The sequence below is a fragment of the Thermobia domestica genome, chromosome 6 (assembly GCF_964235325.1).
Source record: "Thermobia domestica chromosome 6, izTheDome1.hap1.1, whole genome shotgun sequence".
Lineage (NCBI taxonomy): Eukaryota > Metazoa > Arthropoda > Insecta > Zygentoma > Lepismatidae > Thermobia > Thermobia domestica.
In genome coordinates, this window is record NC_137459.1 from 45292963 (window position 1) to 45310269 (window position 17307).

Genomic DNA, 17307 nt, shown 5'->3' on the forward strand with positions numbered 1-17307 from the left:
AAAAGAAGTCCGGGGGGAACACATCTGGGCTGTAGGGCGGCTGCGGAAGCGTTGGGATGCCGGCCTTGGTCAGGTAGCTCTTCACAAGAAAGGCGGTGTGAGCCGGGGCGTTGTCGTGGTGCAGCTTCCAGTCGGCTCCGATGTCTGGTCGGACCCGATTGACCCTTCGTTTGAGTCTCTTGAGCACTTCCACGTAAAACTTGGCGTTGACGGTTGTCCAGGAGGAACAAATTCATAGTGGACGATACCTTTGATGTCAAAAAAGACAATGAGCATCGTTTTCACTTTGAATTTGCTCATTCTTCCCTTTTTTGGGCGAGGAGATGCCGGCATGTGCCACCCGGAAGATTGCCTCTTTGTCTCGGGATCATACTCAAAGATCCATGATTCGTCACCTGTGATTACGTTATTCAAAAATTGGGGGTCACTTTCACGCATGTTCAAATTTTCTTGGCACAATTCCACTCGCCGCAATTTCTGGTCGTCAGTGAGCACTTTTGGGACAATCTTCGCGCACACCTTGCGCATGTTCAAATGCTCCGTCAGAATTTCATGAACCACAGTTTTTGGTAAATTTAACATCTGGGGAATTAAACGAATACTTAGTCAACGGTCTGAGTTAAAACTTTGCGCACACGAGTCACATTGTCGGTGTTTGTCGAAGTCGAAGGTCTTCCAGCACGGTCTTCATCGGCGACCTCTTCCCGGCCCTCCGAAAAGGCCTCGTGCCACCAAAACACACCACTTCTTGCTAAAGCATCATCTGGGTAAGCCTGCTTGATCATATCAAACGTTTCTGTCGCAGATTTACCGAGTTTAACACAGAATTTAATTGCGTACCTCTGCTCTAACGAACGCTGCATTTTCGGCTTGCACCACTCACAGAAATACGTCGCGCGAAAAAGCCTGTCCTGACTCTCCGTGTGCTCGGAGACAACTGGCCGGCCGCTCGTTCGTTAGCTAGGAACGCCCTCTACCGGATCCAGTCGGTGCGCGCACGCTCCGAAGTACAGTCATGGCGGAATAAAATCAGTCCTATTACTTCCCGGACAAACCTTGTATTTCAAGATAGCCCCCCGAATTTAGAAAATTGAAACAATGACTAGGTCACTCGTCTGTACTACGTTTGTACCGTTTGTATCAAAAATATTTTAGTTTGTGCCATTTTCCTTATAGGGTTACTTGAAAAGTCAACTCGGGGGCTATCTTGGCGCCAAGATAGCCCCCCCATATCGCAGCACAAAAAATTGAAATACACAATTCGAAAGCAAATCGTTTGTACCGTTCGTACCGAAAAAAGTTTTGTTTGTACACTGATAGTTTTCTAGAAAGATTGGATGATTTTGGAAGGCTATCTTGGCGCCAAGATAGCCCCCCGTATCACAGCACAAAAAATTGAAATACACCATTCGAAAGCAAATCGTTTGTACCGTTTGTAGAGAAAAAAAATGTTTTGTTTGTACTCTGATAGTTTTCGGGAAAGAGGGGATGACATTTGGGGGCAATCTTGGCGCCAAGATTGCCCCCCCTTCCCGTATCACAGCACAAAAATTGAAATACACCATTCGAAAGCAAATTGTTTGTACCGTTTGTACCGAAAAAAGTTTTGTTTGTACCCTGCCCCCGAAATGTCATCCCCTCTTTCTCGAAAACTATCAGGGTGCAAACAAAACTTTTTTCGGTACAAACGGTACGAACGATTTGCTTTCGAATGGTGTATTTCAATATTTTGTGCTGTGATACGCGGTGTTATCTTGGCGCCAAGATAGCCCCCCCAAATGTCATCCCTTCTTTCTCGAAAACTATCAGGGTACAAACAAAACTTTTTTCGGTACAAACGGTACAAACAATTTGCTTTCGAATGGTGTATTTCAATTTTTTGTGAAGTGATACGGGGGGTGGCTATCTTGGCGCCAAGATAGCCCCCCAGTTGACCTCTCAAGTAACCCTATAAGGAAAATGGGACAAACGATTTTTTTTTCGGTACAAACATTACAAACGTAGCACAAACGAATGACCTAGTCATTGTTTCAATTTTCTAAAGTCGGGCGGCTATCTTGCCAGACGTAGAAAACAACTATTTTTCTTTTCTTTTCTTTTCTTTTCTTTTCTTTTTGTTTTTTTTTGTTACGTTGATTATTATAGGGCAAAACCGGTCATGGATAACGAAAAACGGGTTATTGCAACCGATTCAGCGTTTCAAGAAGACATTTCATCTCCATCTCTCTAACTATAGTGGCCACGACGACTCGTGAATAGACTCTACATGAATCATAGAACTGCTTTGCGTCACGCGTGATGCATCGGAAACATTCGGTAGACCTACAATTCGTAGAGTTGCTTTCCGAACGCACACTTGAGAGAAGTTGTAACAACAGAAATGCAACAACAGTGTTGCGTAACTTAGAAGACATGGCAAACGAGAGAGAAGAAAAAGGACATTAAGATCTATAACACGAACACTAGCAATTATTCAAATTAAACTATAACAATAATAATAGCTAAAATATAAACCAATGACAACAACAATAAGCACAAAACGAAACTTAGCGGCAATTTGACAACATTGTACCCTCAGCATCTGTTCTCCGTATAGCACGAGAGATGACACTGCCGTGGGTTGGAGTTGATGACTTAGACACACTCTCGTGTTCTATTGACTGATGAAATGGATAAATCTAGGTCAAGCTTTACGTCTCTTTGCGATCACTATAGAACTGGCAGTGATAGAATTCCACTACAATTTTCGGTTTTAATGATCTGTATAGAGTAAAAATGTTAGAAATAGAGAGAAGCGTTTATTCTAAATCGATTTAGCATTCTAAGAATATGAAGCATAATTTCTCTTAACCCTCTGTTCAAACTGATAACAGCAGAAACCAACCACTTCCGCTTTTAACGTTGATAAATTTCGAGTAAAACGGTAATATATAGCGGGAATCTCTTTTCTACCATCGATTAAGCGTCCCGAGAATATACAGGGTTACCCAAAAGTAGGTATATACTCCCGCACTGATTGAATCATGGCATTTTATATCATTTACTTATTTTTATCCATACAGATTAACTTAGTTTCTTAATTATTTGTTCTTAATTTATTTTCACTTATACCTTAATCTGGAAAAAAAAATCGAAGCAAACAAATTCATTAACTTAATCAAATAAAACGTCATACTTGATCGATGCAGGTCTGTGTACCTACTTTTGGGCCACTTTGTATTCCATCCATCTTCACTGTATTTTCTCCACTAAAACCGGAAGTAGTAGAAATGTTCTACCAGTTTCGATATCATTATTGATTGAGAATGTATTACGCCATACAACTCATACTTCCTTATGTAATGTACACTTGGCACAACTACTTGTTAAAATTTACAGCTGCTATGATATTTGACATCTTGATTTTGGATACTGATGGTGTGTAATACCGTGTCATACGAGCTAATTTGATTTATTCCATTTTCTTCAAGATGCTACAAAGGGGAGATATCTAGAGCACGTCTCCGAGGTGATTTGATGACATAACTAATTTTACATTGCTTCCTTAAAAAGATTTCTAGAAACTTTGCTGAAAGTCACATATTTTAAACGTTCATACATTTTCTGCTGATAATTTGAACTGTAGCATTTGTTACCTTTAATCAGAAAGCAAATCCAGTTTCCCACAAGTAGTAGGAAAGAGTAGTAACACTACTGCAAACAAACAAACAAAAAAAAGGAGGGAAAGTTATATAATCACTATTAAAAAAATAATAATAATATTCACACAAACACCTATAATTTATCCAAATAATTCCCACACCTTGACGTAAACAACGTAAAGCTACTTATTAGCCACGTTATCATTTGATATGCATCTATATATTGAATATGAAGTATTTCGTAGGAAAATTCCTTTGTTTTTTTCTACTATCTCCAAACAAACAAACAATAAAAATTAACACCATGATAGAAATTGCTGCGCTGTTCTCCTCGAAATGTTGTTGGTTATTAATAGCAATATTTAGTAAATTTATGGCAATAAATATATACAATATACCCTAATTATATAATCTAATGAAATTTTTCTTTGTTAGTTATAAATTTTATTTTTAAAACTGACCGAAGGGATTGCGTGAAATGAAGTAAATCTGCCGTTTGTTGCCCACTTAGGGTGTAACTGCAAGAAAATTTATTTTGAGAGGGCATAACAATTGCCTTGAAATTAAATTAATCTGCTATCGGAGACAGTGTGATTTCGTTACGTCCCCAACCCAGGAAAAAAATAAAATAAAAACAATCATAAATAAAATATGAGGCATGTTCGTAAAGTAAGTAGCGTCTTAAAAAAATACTAAAATAAGTTTGTTCAAGCAAAAATTATTTTTACATGGAAGAGCACATGTTAAACTATTTTTCGAAATAGTTTCCACCAATAGTTCCAAACACTTGTCAGAGCGGGGGACCAACTTGTCCACATCTTCCTCAACGAAACATTCTGTCAGTGTCCAGCAAGTACGCACCGTTACGTTTGAACGCCACCGCAGCGCTAGTGTCGGCGCTTTGCGCATGTGCGCTAGTTTCAATGGTTCATTGCCTTTCCACTGGCGCCAGTACAGTTGAGGTGTGGCTATTTTGTGTGAAGTGGAAAGCCAGGATGTTTCTTTGAGGAAGGTTTGGACAACTTTGTCCCCCGCTATGACAAGTGTTTGGAACTATTGATGGAATCTATGTAGAAAAATGGTTAAAAGGTGTGTTCTTTCAAGTAAAAATAAATTTGACTTGAACAAACTTGTTTTAGTATTTAAAAAAAAAAACTGTACTTACTTTCCGAACACACTTCGTATTTAAGAAAACAAATTTTCATGAAATAAGGGAAATCAAGGTATTGGCTAAGCTTGGTCTCACTTCGGAAAACGAAACGTTTTTTAGGGGTGCATTCACAAAAAAATGTCTTTAAGATTTATCTCTCGTTCTCTCCTTGCCTAACAAAGTTCAATCATCCAGACCCTGCAAGTAACAACAGTAACCTTTATTGGCCAAAGCTATAAATAATGTTGTATGCAAACTGAACAGTAAGTCGAAAAAAATTGGCTTGGCCTTGAATTCGGTGAAATATTAAGTTGCAAGTTCGTGACTTCGACTTGATAAGTTCGTAATTCCTCCAGTTTAATATTATACGTTAATATGTCTCTTTCCCAAGCTCTATTATTGTAGACCAGAATAATAATAATAATAAAAATACTCGTTAATGTTTTTTTTTTCTTTCTGGAGGTAAGATCCCGAAGAAGACATTATGCTGTGTAGAGTGAAAATCCTTCTGGTCACGTAGAAGCTACATTTTATTACCATTTTTATTTGCGACTACTTCACTTACGCCACACAGGGCAATGATATTATATCTTTCTGCAATTGCATACTGTGCATTTACTTTTTTTTTGTTTCTTTTAGATGACCTGTATTTCAATTTTGAGTGTTCTATTATGTTTATCGTTGAAAATGAATATTTTATGTGGCGAAAGTAATTGCTGAATACCTCCATGTTGCCAAGACTAAACGATCCACTTGGCTACAACCCTGTAATATATATATATATATATATATATATATATATATATATATATATATATATATATATATATATATTCATTATGACTTGTTCAGAAGTAAAATGTGTTTAAAACAAGCAGAACAAAACAAAGCAAAGCTAAACACGTTTCCAACAAAAAGTAGAAAAAAAATACATGGTTAAAAAAAAAAACTTTCATATCTACAGCGACTACATATAGTTTCTCAACGAGCAGTACAGTTAAACGGTTAGCGTTATCGTTTGGTCTTGGGTTGGAATCCCAACGCCGTGCATCCTAAATGATATACAGTTCACTATGGCACAGTATGTTACATAAATTCGTCACAATATTTTGGGAACAGATCCCTCACATCAAAATAAGAAAAAAAAAGTTCATATGGACCTGTGCTAAAAAGTTGATAGTTTCCTAGATATTGAGTGCCGAAAACGTAAAATAAGTGAACTTTAGAAGTTCATAACTCCACTACAATGGGGCTTATCATAATTGCGTCAAGACATCACTGAGGAACTGGTATATGAATCATCCAAATATCCATGTTTAAAAATGTTGCAGTACTTGCACGCCAATTTTTAGAAGTAGGTGGAGAGGGATCAAGTACTCCCTAACAGCCTCTCTAAATATGATTGTCAAGTACCGGAGGCTCTGAAAGTTTGATATTTTAATAGTCCACATACTAGTTCCTCAGTGATGTCTTGACCCGACTACGATAGGTCCTACAGTAGTGCAACTGTGGACCTTTAAATTTCACTTTTCACGTTTCCGGCACCCTATAATTCCGAAAATATCCACTTTTTAGCATGGGTCCATATGATTGTTTCTCCTAATTTCGATGCGGGGAATGTGTTCTCGAAATATTGACACGTTTAGGTAACTCCCTGTATACTTTTAACGCATAGACTTCAAATATGTTTCTTAATGTCGCCCACGAGATAAAAAAAAATATCTCATCTCGTCTTGATTCTCCTCTCGAAAACGTTACGAGAACTACGTTTTCAAATTCGAGACGAGAGGAAAAACATTACAGTTCGAGACGAGACGAGACTCGTGAGCAACTGAAGTTCACCCAAAACTGAGATCTCAAACACTATTTCAATGTCACATCATTCAAGATAAAAACTATAAATTGATGAAAAGATTCGTACGAACACAATGAAGAGTATCTATCAACGATATTTTGTAGAGCAAGTCCTTACAAAATATACTTCAATAATATGGTTTAAACGTTCCTATGTCCTTCTTTCAAGGGCCGCTTGTGGCGCGAAAGAATTCTGATAACTTCTAGATGAAATGAAGAGAACATCAGGGTATACATTTGAGCTAAAATTTACAAAATGGTATTACAAAAGTTTTTTCGATAATCGAGACAGTCGAGAAATAATTCTTAACGAGCCGAGATGTCTACAAAATTTAGTAGACAAGAAGAGAAAACCTTATTTCTGAACTTGTATCATGACCAAGACTAACCTTTATCAGATTCACTCTCTGAACCACTTTATGCCTCTCTTTTCTGGCACCGTACATGTTTTTAAACGGTGTGACAAACATCTAAGCATTTGAAGGCGGCGCTCCAAGTTCCCTTTAAATACTGCTAGCAAATGAGAGGCCAGCGGTATTGCCACGTTTATTTTGTACTCAAACACGTCTATCCCCTGTCACCTGATCGCGCTGTAGTTCGTCTGCTTAGCCATAGCCACACCCCTTACCGTTTGGAAACGTCGTGTCAGAGCTTGCGTTTTATTCGTTTAGCTGAAATGCCAAGATGTTTGTCACAGACATTACATAGACGTAGTGACACTACATAGACGTAGTACATGTGATTTCGGGTTCGCCTCCAGATGAAAATCAGGTTGAAGAAGGCGATGTCAGATGAATGACAGTTACTCGTAATTGATAAGTGAAACTGTAAATAAAAAAAAAAAAAAACTGTGTTCAAATCCGTGAGTAACACGCCCTGCGCTTGTTAGCCTAGCATTGCAGACTAATGAATATATACATACGCCTACTAGTCTGCACTGAGAAGAATCCGGAGGTGTGTATACAATATATATTGTACTAATGTTCGTAATCCTTATGTTTACTACGGAAATCTATACGGAACATACGTTATCCAAATGCTACATACGTACTCCTTTTTCTAACTTAGATGTTGCATCATGCTGCTACAAGATGTCTAACATCTAACACTGTTCCGTATATTACATACGTATACGTATGTTACATACATCAGCTATATATTATATCCGTCCACATGTATGTGAGATCCTGACCACCTACATACAGTTCTTTCTTTCGAACCAAAAGTATGTTTATTCGGATCACTTATACGGAAAGTAAGTATAAAGCATACTTTTTCAGCTCTATGTTTGCTGCAAGATGTTACATAGGTTCTACGTTAAGTCCAAAAACTACAGGATTTACGTATGAAGCCTAAGTTTTTACGTACGCCATATACATTTTTCCTCAGTGTGCAGTTTCACGCATGTACTATATAGTAGTCATTATATAATCCTTAGCATGGTTATGCATCAGGTAAAAAAATGGGATACTTTCGTGAATTGTTAATATTGTCTGGATGCTATGTTTTGATATCTGCATGACCTGTGATAATATATTATCTCCACAAATATTACCTCTACATCTGTTAAAATATGGAATCCCAGGCTAGATATACATTTAATATATGAACACACACACACACACACACACATATATATATATATATATATATATATATATATATATATATATATATATATAGAGAGAGAGAGAGAGAGAGAGAGAGAGAGAGAGGGAGAGAGAGAGAGAGAGTATATATTCCGTTCTCCATTGTATCTTTCAACCCTTCATGCATCTATATAGTATAAATTACTACTTCGAAAATACATATTTCTTTCTTAACACAAACAGCCGTGAGTCATAACATATTAGGATTTTTTTAAAAATAGGAACCTACATAACAAAAGCAGTTATCCTATACGGAACAATCTGTTTTCCTAGTTCTTCATAAACGCTCCCCTATAGTTAAGAAGAAGTATTGTTTTAGTTGTATGACTTCAGGTGGATTTTCCCTATATATATATATATAATATGGCTCACGATTGTTTCTGGAATTATGCTAAGAAATATAAATTTTCTAAATACAGTGGACTCGTTTCAACCGTCTATCTTCCAAGAAATAAGTCATTGCCGTTCTTAACTGCATTCGGTGCCCCACAATAATAAATCGTTCAACAATAAACAAGGTAACTAATAACTACAAGTCTATGTTATTCCCTTGATATTGTTTCAACACCATTAGTGATGGAATGAGTCATGGACTTTGTGATCTGTGACCTTCCCAAAGGTAGTCTGACCCATGATCTACCAGGCCCAGTGACTCATACAGACCCATCATGCACAGTGACTCGGTGACCAAATAGACCCGGTGTGATCTAGATAGGCCCATGACCCGGAGTAACCTGGAGATGAAACGTCTTCATACATGTGGAGATTAGGATATGAGGCCACTGTTGCAATACTAAGAAACATCATTTTCTCCTCTCGCATCGCCTTTTCAATAAATATCCCCGTTTGTTGTTTGCGTCTGTGTGTAGCAAACATTGCACTGAAAGATAATTACAAGGTTTATCAACCCGTTAGAATCACAGAAAAATATAACCAATATGCTCTTCGTATGAGAAATCGAGCTGTAAAACATGTCCTTTAGATATAGAAGACACCGCTGAGCCCAAACTGTGTCTTGTTAGTTATTTTTTGTACAAGCTATGTTGAAAAACCACGCATGCGAAAACGAATAAACATGAAATATTTTAAATATTCAAAACATCGTATCTTGAACAAGAAATGTCACACCGAGAATCAAACAAAATGAATGTTCGAGGTCAAGCAGTGCACATCGTTAATCAATTATAAAACTCTAGCAATGCTGTAAATACGATATTTCGGCTGTTTCGGAGTTACCTGGTCTGTTTTGATCACTGGGTCTGTCTGAGTTTCCGGGTCTATTAGAGTAACCGAATTTGTTTGTGCCACCGGGTCTGACTGGGTCTCCAAGTCAGATCGGATCTGAGAAGCGAGACCAAACCCGGATGACCCGGTGAAGTCATGACCCAAATGACCCGCTGACCTGGACAAAAATCATGACCCAAATGACCCGGTGACCCATGACCCATTCCATCACTTCACCGTAAATATGTGAGTGATTTATAAGATAGTTTAGTGTGTTCTATTCAATATACATAATTTCGTTGAACAGTGTCACACCTAGTGTTGTAAAGGCTTGAAAAAAAAAACGGAAATTTTGGGTTAAAATTTTTTAAATCGTTTTTTCCCGAGCTTGGAAAAAACGGAAAACTTGGGAAAAATTGAAATTTTAGAATATTTTACTACATTATCGTTTTAAAATGAAAACTATTACGTTTCTTGTATTAGAATAGGGAAAATTTATAGCAACAAATATATGTGCAGCACTCCTTTAAAGTTAGCACCATGATAGAAAATAGTTATGCCCACAAAAAATACTAAAATATAATCCTAGTTAGATTAATTAATATAGACACATTTAAATTATCTTAAGCAATCTTATGAAAGGGACGTGTTAAAATAACCGGTCCAAAATCATTTTAGTTAATGACAGTATGTTAAAATCAAAAATTAATCCTATGTAGATAGTATCTTCCTTGTGCTGTGTAAAACTTCCGGAAACTTTGAGCCCATTAGAAAAAATCTTTTGCTCGGAAATATTGGCAAAAATCGGAAATTATAATTTAAAAACTATTTCTTCTCCTGATGCTAATCTTACTTGCTATAATGTGTCTGCAGCATATATATAATGTATTTCGCTAGCAGAATAATACTTAAAGCAACAGGCTTTAATTTTACTTTATAGTTTGCTGATTTTTGGTAAAAATCCCTCTTTATTATTTGTACATTTTTCGAACAACTCCAAAAGAGAGGTGATCTTATTTACACATACATACATACACTGTACAAGTACGTAAATTTGAGCGGCGAGAAATATATTAAATAATTTAGCATTTGAAATTTGCGTTCGTTATTATTAAAGACTAGCAGAATACCCTTCTTTGCACGGGAAAAATGTTTCATTTTGGACATAAAGGGCACCAAAATTGTCACCAATGAACTTATGGACTCTAAAAACTATGAATTCGAACTAATATCGGTCATTTTCGATTACTTTTACATGTCACCCTCTCCCTCCAGCAGTATTAATAGAAGCTGAATTTGGATTTAAACGGCATCGGAAGCGTCACTGTTCATCTCAGCGACTTCGAAAACTATGGATTCGACACTAGTATCCGCCATTTTTGATCGTTTTTATATATCTACCCCTTCTCCCTACTCCAAGTTACGGTGCTGAATTTGGATTTAAACAGCGCCGTACGTGTTACTGTTCATCTTAGCGACCCCAAAACCAATGGATTCGATAGTAATATCGGTCATTTTCGATCGTTTTTATCTATCTCCCTGCCTTCAAGTTGCGGGGATGAATTTTGATTTCAACGGCATCGGAAGTGTCACTGTTCACCTCAGCGACCCCGACAACCATGTATTTGACACTAATATCGGCTATTTTCAATAATTCTTTTGCATCTCCTCTCCCCCCGAAGTTGCGGGCCTGAATTTTTATCTAAGCGGCATCGGAAGTGTTACTGTTTATCTCAGCGTCCCCGAAAACTATGGATTCAACACTAATATCGTTCATTTTCAATATAAATCCCCCCTTCAATCCTCCAAGTGGAACCTTCAAAGTGAAATGATGAAAGCGTCGCAGGCCGGAACCTCATTTATGTTGAAAATTTTATCGAGGTCGATCTTGTGGTTCAAGAGTTGTTAAGTTACAATTATAGTCACTTTCACCTTATAGATAATTTGTGGCACTAGAAAACAAGTTGTTGTTTACGTATAAAATTTTGTACATAAAGTTTATTAAAAAAAAAAGTCTGTCTATATTAGAATATTAAATCATAGTAACCATATGTCTTAGTACATGAGTATTAGTGAAATTTGCCGACTGCTCTCTCTTTGAAGAAGTAATTTGGTTAAAATTAACAAAATTTCAGCAGATCAAAGAGCACATTAACAACTCAGTTTCATTCAAGAGCCCCTATTTATTGCAACAGAAACGCTTCATGATAGTATATGTGCATGAAACTGTAAAAGTTCTGTAATTAATGCCCAACCACGAATAAACGACTAAAAAGCACATAAAGAAAATGAGTGAAGACTATTAAGTTTCAAGAATAATTACCACAATGTTATGTTCGAATGCTTCTTTTTTAAATATTCGCAATATTGAAATTTTTCAACTTACATTTTTTACGTGTTCGAAAATAAAACGACTCTATTGCTAGTACAATTAACCTATAACAAAGATTTTTGTTATTTTCCATTTTTTTCGAAATTTTCCGGGAAAAATGTTTTTTACCAATAGTTTCAAAATTTCCGGAAATTTTACAACACTAGTCACACCGAAAGTAAAACAAATGGATGTTCAAAATTGATAAGTGAACATCAGTAATCAAATATAGTGGCAACTTGTAATCAAAGATTCTGGTTTTGGAAGTTAAAAAATTTATAGAATTATAATACTGCAAGCCATTTTGTAACCAGTATAGAGATGCTATACTATGTAGGAGCTATTAAATGGTGATTTTTGCTTTGTCCGAATAATCTGGCCGGTCCCTGTCTCGTGCTGATCAGCTTACAGGGCTTCATGATATATAGATGCATGAAGAGTTCAAAAGCACAACGGAGGACAGGGAATAACATTTATAAATTTATTTCCATATAACGAGCGTATAACACGCCTGAAATTTCGTGCTTTAACTGATGTACAGGAAATGCTCGCGGAAATACGAGATTTTTACAGTTCATGCACATACCAGAACATAACATTTAGACAACATTAGTCGATGTTAATGAAAGTGTCCCATTCATCTAGCCCATGCGTAATCATCCAAATGATTATGTAATGAGTATTAGATAGTACAACCTAACCAAAAATTATGTGTGAAGCTCAAACCTAGTGGGCGTATGTCTTTCACAGCAGTAATATCCTATATAAATCGGTATTTAAAGCTAGTATTGCTATCAGAGGACGTGGTTGTTATAGATTTGAGCACAGCTTACACTATAAGTGTTTCTCATAATTTCACTGATCAATTACGAGTAATTTTCTGTCATTTCCCATCGTTTTCCTCAATTCGTAAGGCTTTTATGTGGGACGTAAAATTTTAATCAGCAAACAATATTCAACGTGCAATGAATATGAAGTGTTTCTATTATTTTATAGCTAGGTTGACAGTCACTATCATCAGTCTAAAAATTTGAGAGTCGATTAGAATTAAGGAAAAAAAAAAAAGATATTTCCTGCCACACTTGGTGCATAACACTCACACATAATTTACGTTCGAAAAATAACATGGTGACCAATTCACGCAACCGATTCTCCAGGTTATTCTCTTTTCTATCTGAAAATATATGATCAATGTGTGTCACAGTCCACATAAACGCGAATCTGCTCATGAAAATATAAGATAGTGTACGGACAGTGCTAAACAAATGTGCAAACACTAATACAGTATATAATCCACTACATGTTGTTTCTTGGGGATCTTAATTAAATTTGGGTCATTTTTACTATCTTACATAATAGGTGGACGGCAAAACGAAGTTAAATATGCAGAACATAGCATCCTAAAAGATTATGAATTTTACATGGTCTATAATGCATTTATTAGCTGTAAATAGTATATCCAAAGATTTTGCCATTCTGTTCCGTAATTCTTTCTTAGGTTTAGAATGGTCTGTTCTGACCTTTAAGACTTCCAAACTATGCTATGCATAGGTAAGAGCATGGATGCACCCACGTGGTGGGTTCACGGGGTCTGGAGCCCCCGAAAAGACTTCTCAACTCAGCATGCACTCGTACACTTTCTCAATAAAACTATAATTGTTTAATAGGAAAATGATTGATGTAGCATGAAAATTTGATCTTACACTTCATCTGCATTTTTCTCTTATAAAAAAATCCATTTCTATCATTTATTTCCGAAAATATAGGTGGAAGTATTTTCCACCTACTTATCGTTTTACGGGTGCAGAATAGTACTCATTCAATGCTACATAGACTTAGTAGCTTTTAGTATTAGGCCCCTCCTAACAACAACAACAACAACAATTCTCGCTGCGCGCCTAGGTACAGGTAGCCTTATGGAATGGCTATGTCTGTCTGCCTGTCCGTCCGTCCTTCGGTCTGTCGACAAGAATCAGAACAAAAACGGTAAGAAGTATTGAGAAGACATTTTCTCACATGGATCCAGCGTTGCAAGAATATATATCACATTCACTTTTATATATCTACTAAAACCACAACTGGTATTAATCTACTACAACTTCTAGTTTCTATATTTATTCCCGTATAGCAAAAACTGATAACAGAACGAGATACTGTTTTCGATATGGGCCCAGCGTTTGAAGAACAGGTTTCATATTTGACATTACCTTTACCGTTCTAAAATTGAAACTGATAAACCTATCACTTCCAGCTTTAATATTACGTCTTTATATTTTTGGAATTTAACGTAGACCCACAATGTGAAACGGAACACGCTACTTCTTTTCACTTATGACGAAAGAATAAAATGGTGCCAATTTAACTTTAAAAGCATCATAATACATTAGAACAAATGGATCAGCTTCAGTATAACATCCATTGAAGTATAGAGTGTGTAATTTCCTATAAGGTACCGAAAATATTCCAAATAAGTCAATTTATCTGGGTGCTATTGACAAAAGGTATGCTTGCATTAGTTCAGGAATCCCAACCGGTGTGTCATGATACACTGATGTGTCGTGCAGCTCTTTGGGGGTGCGTTGCGTACTTTTAGAATTTTGGAAGTGAATTTATATCAATCAGATGGGCTGTAAGTCTAAACTTTATAAGGTACATTTTATGTTTAGCTTGAAACCTTTAATGATAAGCAAAAATTAATTTTGAGACAAGCTGTACCAGTCAACTGGCGATACTTAGACAATACCAGTGGTGGCTCCTGAGGGAATTTACATAGATAAAATGTAAGTTTTATAGGTTCAAACTAAGGGAAAGCTCACCTAAAGCACCAATTCTAGTAGATTAATATTATATTATTAGAGAATTGTCCTTCTCATACTTTGAAGTGATAGACGTTTCATTTTTACCTATATGGCTTCCCTCAAGAACCGCCGCTGGATAATACTATACGCAATCTTATACTATTATAATTCATATAGTCTTGTAGTACTATAATTAAATTATAATAAAAAATGAAAATAGTGTATAGCGATGTTATGAGCGTTCTATGAAGCGTGACATGAATCAAAAACATATTTGAAACCTATCCATTAGCTGACCATATTTTGACATTGACAACTGTACTCTAGCAGTTACTGACGTGAATCTATGTGAACGACATAGCGTGGCTTCCCTTACTTTCAGTGAACAATTTGAAATGTAACGTTTGCAATTTTTTTTTTTTTTTTTTACCGGAAAATCATTATAAAATGTTAAAACGGATTGCTCTCTTTCACTGTTGGAATATTAATTAATACAAGGAATTCAACTCTTAATATTTAGTTCAAGTTCTTTGAAACGTTAAGTACGAACATGACCCTATATTCTTCAAAGCTTATCAGGTACATTACATTCTGCATTTACAATTTTGAGCTCATGATCATTTTGTTGATCATGTCCTCAACTTCCTCATGAAATTACACAACATAATACCAGAGAACCTTTAAAGAATATTGAAATCTCGTCTTGAAAATTTTGAACATCATACAACGATCCTATAATGTTTTTTGTTTGTTTAGATTAACGTTTGAACGTCAGGTTGTAAAATTTATGTTGAAAATGGGAGAATGGTTAAAATAAAATTGAGTTAATATATTATTTTTGATTTTGAACGGTTTTGAAGAAAAAAACAAAAAAACAATATGAATGTACTGTTTTGGGTCGGAATGTAGATGCTAAAAGCACCTTTGCCAACTTAAAGAATCTGAAGGATATTGAATCCTAATCTGACTAATATTATGCCTTTATGATAAAAGGGAGTCACATTGTTTTTTATTGATAAAATGGATTTACATACTTTTATTGTTAACTGGATTCCACATTTTTTTATTATAAAATAGATTCATGCGTATTGGTTGGTACAATGGATCCACACATTTTGATTGATAAAATGGATTCACTAATTTTTATTGATAAAATGGATTCGTGCATTTTTGATTGATAAAATGTATTCACCGATTTTCGATTGACAAAATTGATTCACACATTTTTATTGATGAAATGAATTCACGCATTTTTATCGATAAAATTGATTCGCACATTTTTCACTAGACATATTTCATTGTATCATTTGTTCGATTAGTCCAAATCAAGTATCACTGCACTCACAAATAAATTACTAAATCATTTCGTTTTACACGACACAATGTAGTCCATATCAAATGAAATACTTTAACTGCATAAAGCAGTAATCTATATACCAAGAAGAATGCAGGAATAAAACGTCAGCTGACGTCACTAATTAGCAGATTTGTTTTTGTGCATTGCCGCGACTGATGTGAAAGATTACCAGCGCATAAGTTCTTGATTAATATGTCGCACATACCCAGAGTAATAATGTTTGTGTTCTTCTTGTGAATGTACAGCGAAAATAAGTCATGTAGGTATTTGGCACCAATGGAATTACATGCAAGCTAAGAAGACATATGCAACACCTGTTTGATTTTGGAGGTGTTTCTATTGTACTTATTCAAGGATTATGTAATTTTCTTACTACTCTATAGTAAAAGTAAGTTTTATAACAACGTCTTTCTATTCCTATATTTTTATTTACAGACAGAAGCTGTACCCCAGTTTAAAGATGGATCTATATTTTTGTAGATCATCATAATGAACAGTGCTATTATTAGAAAAAAGTGTTTCAGATGTTGTTAAAGCATTTTTTACGTATATATTTGCAACATAAAGCAGAAATGTAAAATGTTTTAAAAGAACTCCTTGTTCCACATATTTTGTTCGTGTTACTATGTTTTTTTTTTCTTTTTTTACCCCTGGCATTCTATAGTTACTTCAACACATAAAACAACAAAAAAAAAAGGTAGAAGAAAAAGGAGATAACGTTATGTAATATTATTTTTGTTTTTCGCTTTAATGGTTGGTGAACTTTTCGTGCAAGATTTGTGACAGGGACCTGAAAATGAATTCCTAACTCCTCTGACTAGTGTAGTAAGGTACAGTGAGCGATTCTTCGTATGTGACAGTCAGATATATATGTCCTAACAAACGTAATACAACACATTCACACACAGATCTCCCCAACACACTCCCTGTTAAGTATTTTTTAACTGCAGGCGGTGTGTGTACACGAAACAATACTATAAGGCGTCAATTACATAAGTGTGTCGTCATTACTTTCTCTATTTTCTTTTTTTTTTACTTATTTTTTAGGAAGAAAAGATTTGCGTGATTAGCATGCATACATCTCGTTGCTTTCTTTTTCTATATATATAAAAGAGGTACAAAATGAAATTGAAGGGACATTTTTATACCACACACACACACAGATATATATATATATATATATATATATATATATATATATATATATATATAACCCCATAAAGACGTGAGATTTTATCCTTAATATCCTTAATTCAAGTTCTG

The 17307-nt window shown here is 35.6% G+C and overlaps 2 protein-coding genes across 2 annotated transcripts in view; both read right to left on the reverse strand.

Moving 5' to 3' along the window:
* The window catches only part of Pka-C1 (Protein kinase, cAMP-dependent, catalytic subunit 1), a 561997-nt gene that overhangs the window by 543762 nt on the left and 928 nt on the right, over positions 1-17307 (reverse strand). The window lies entirely within an intron of this gene.
* LOC145687168 (uncharacterized) overlaps positions 1-17307 on the reverse strand; it is a 185487-nt gene that overhangs the window by 52338 nt on the left and 115842 nt on the right. The window lies entirely within an intron of this gene.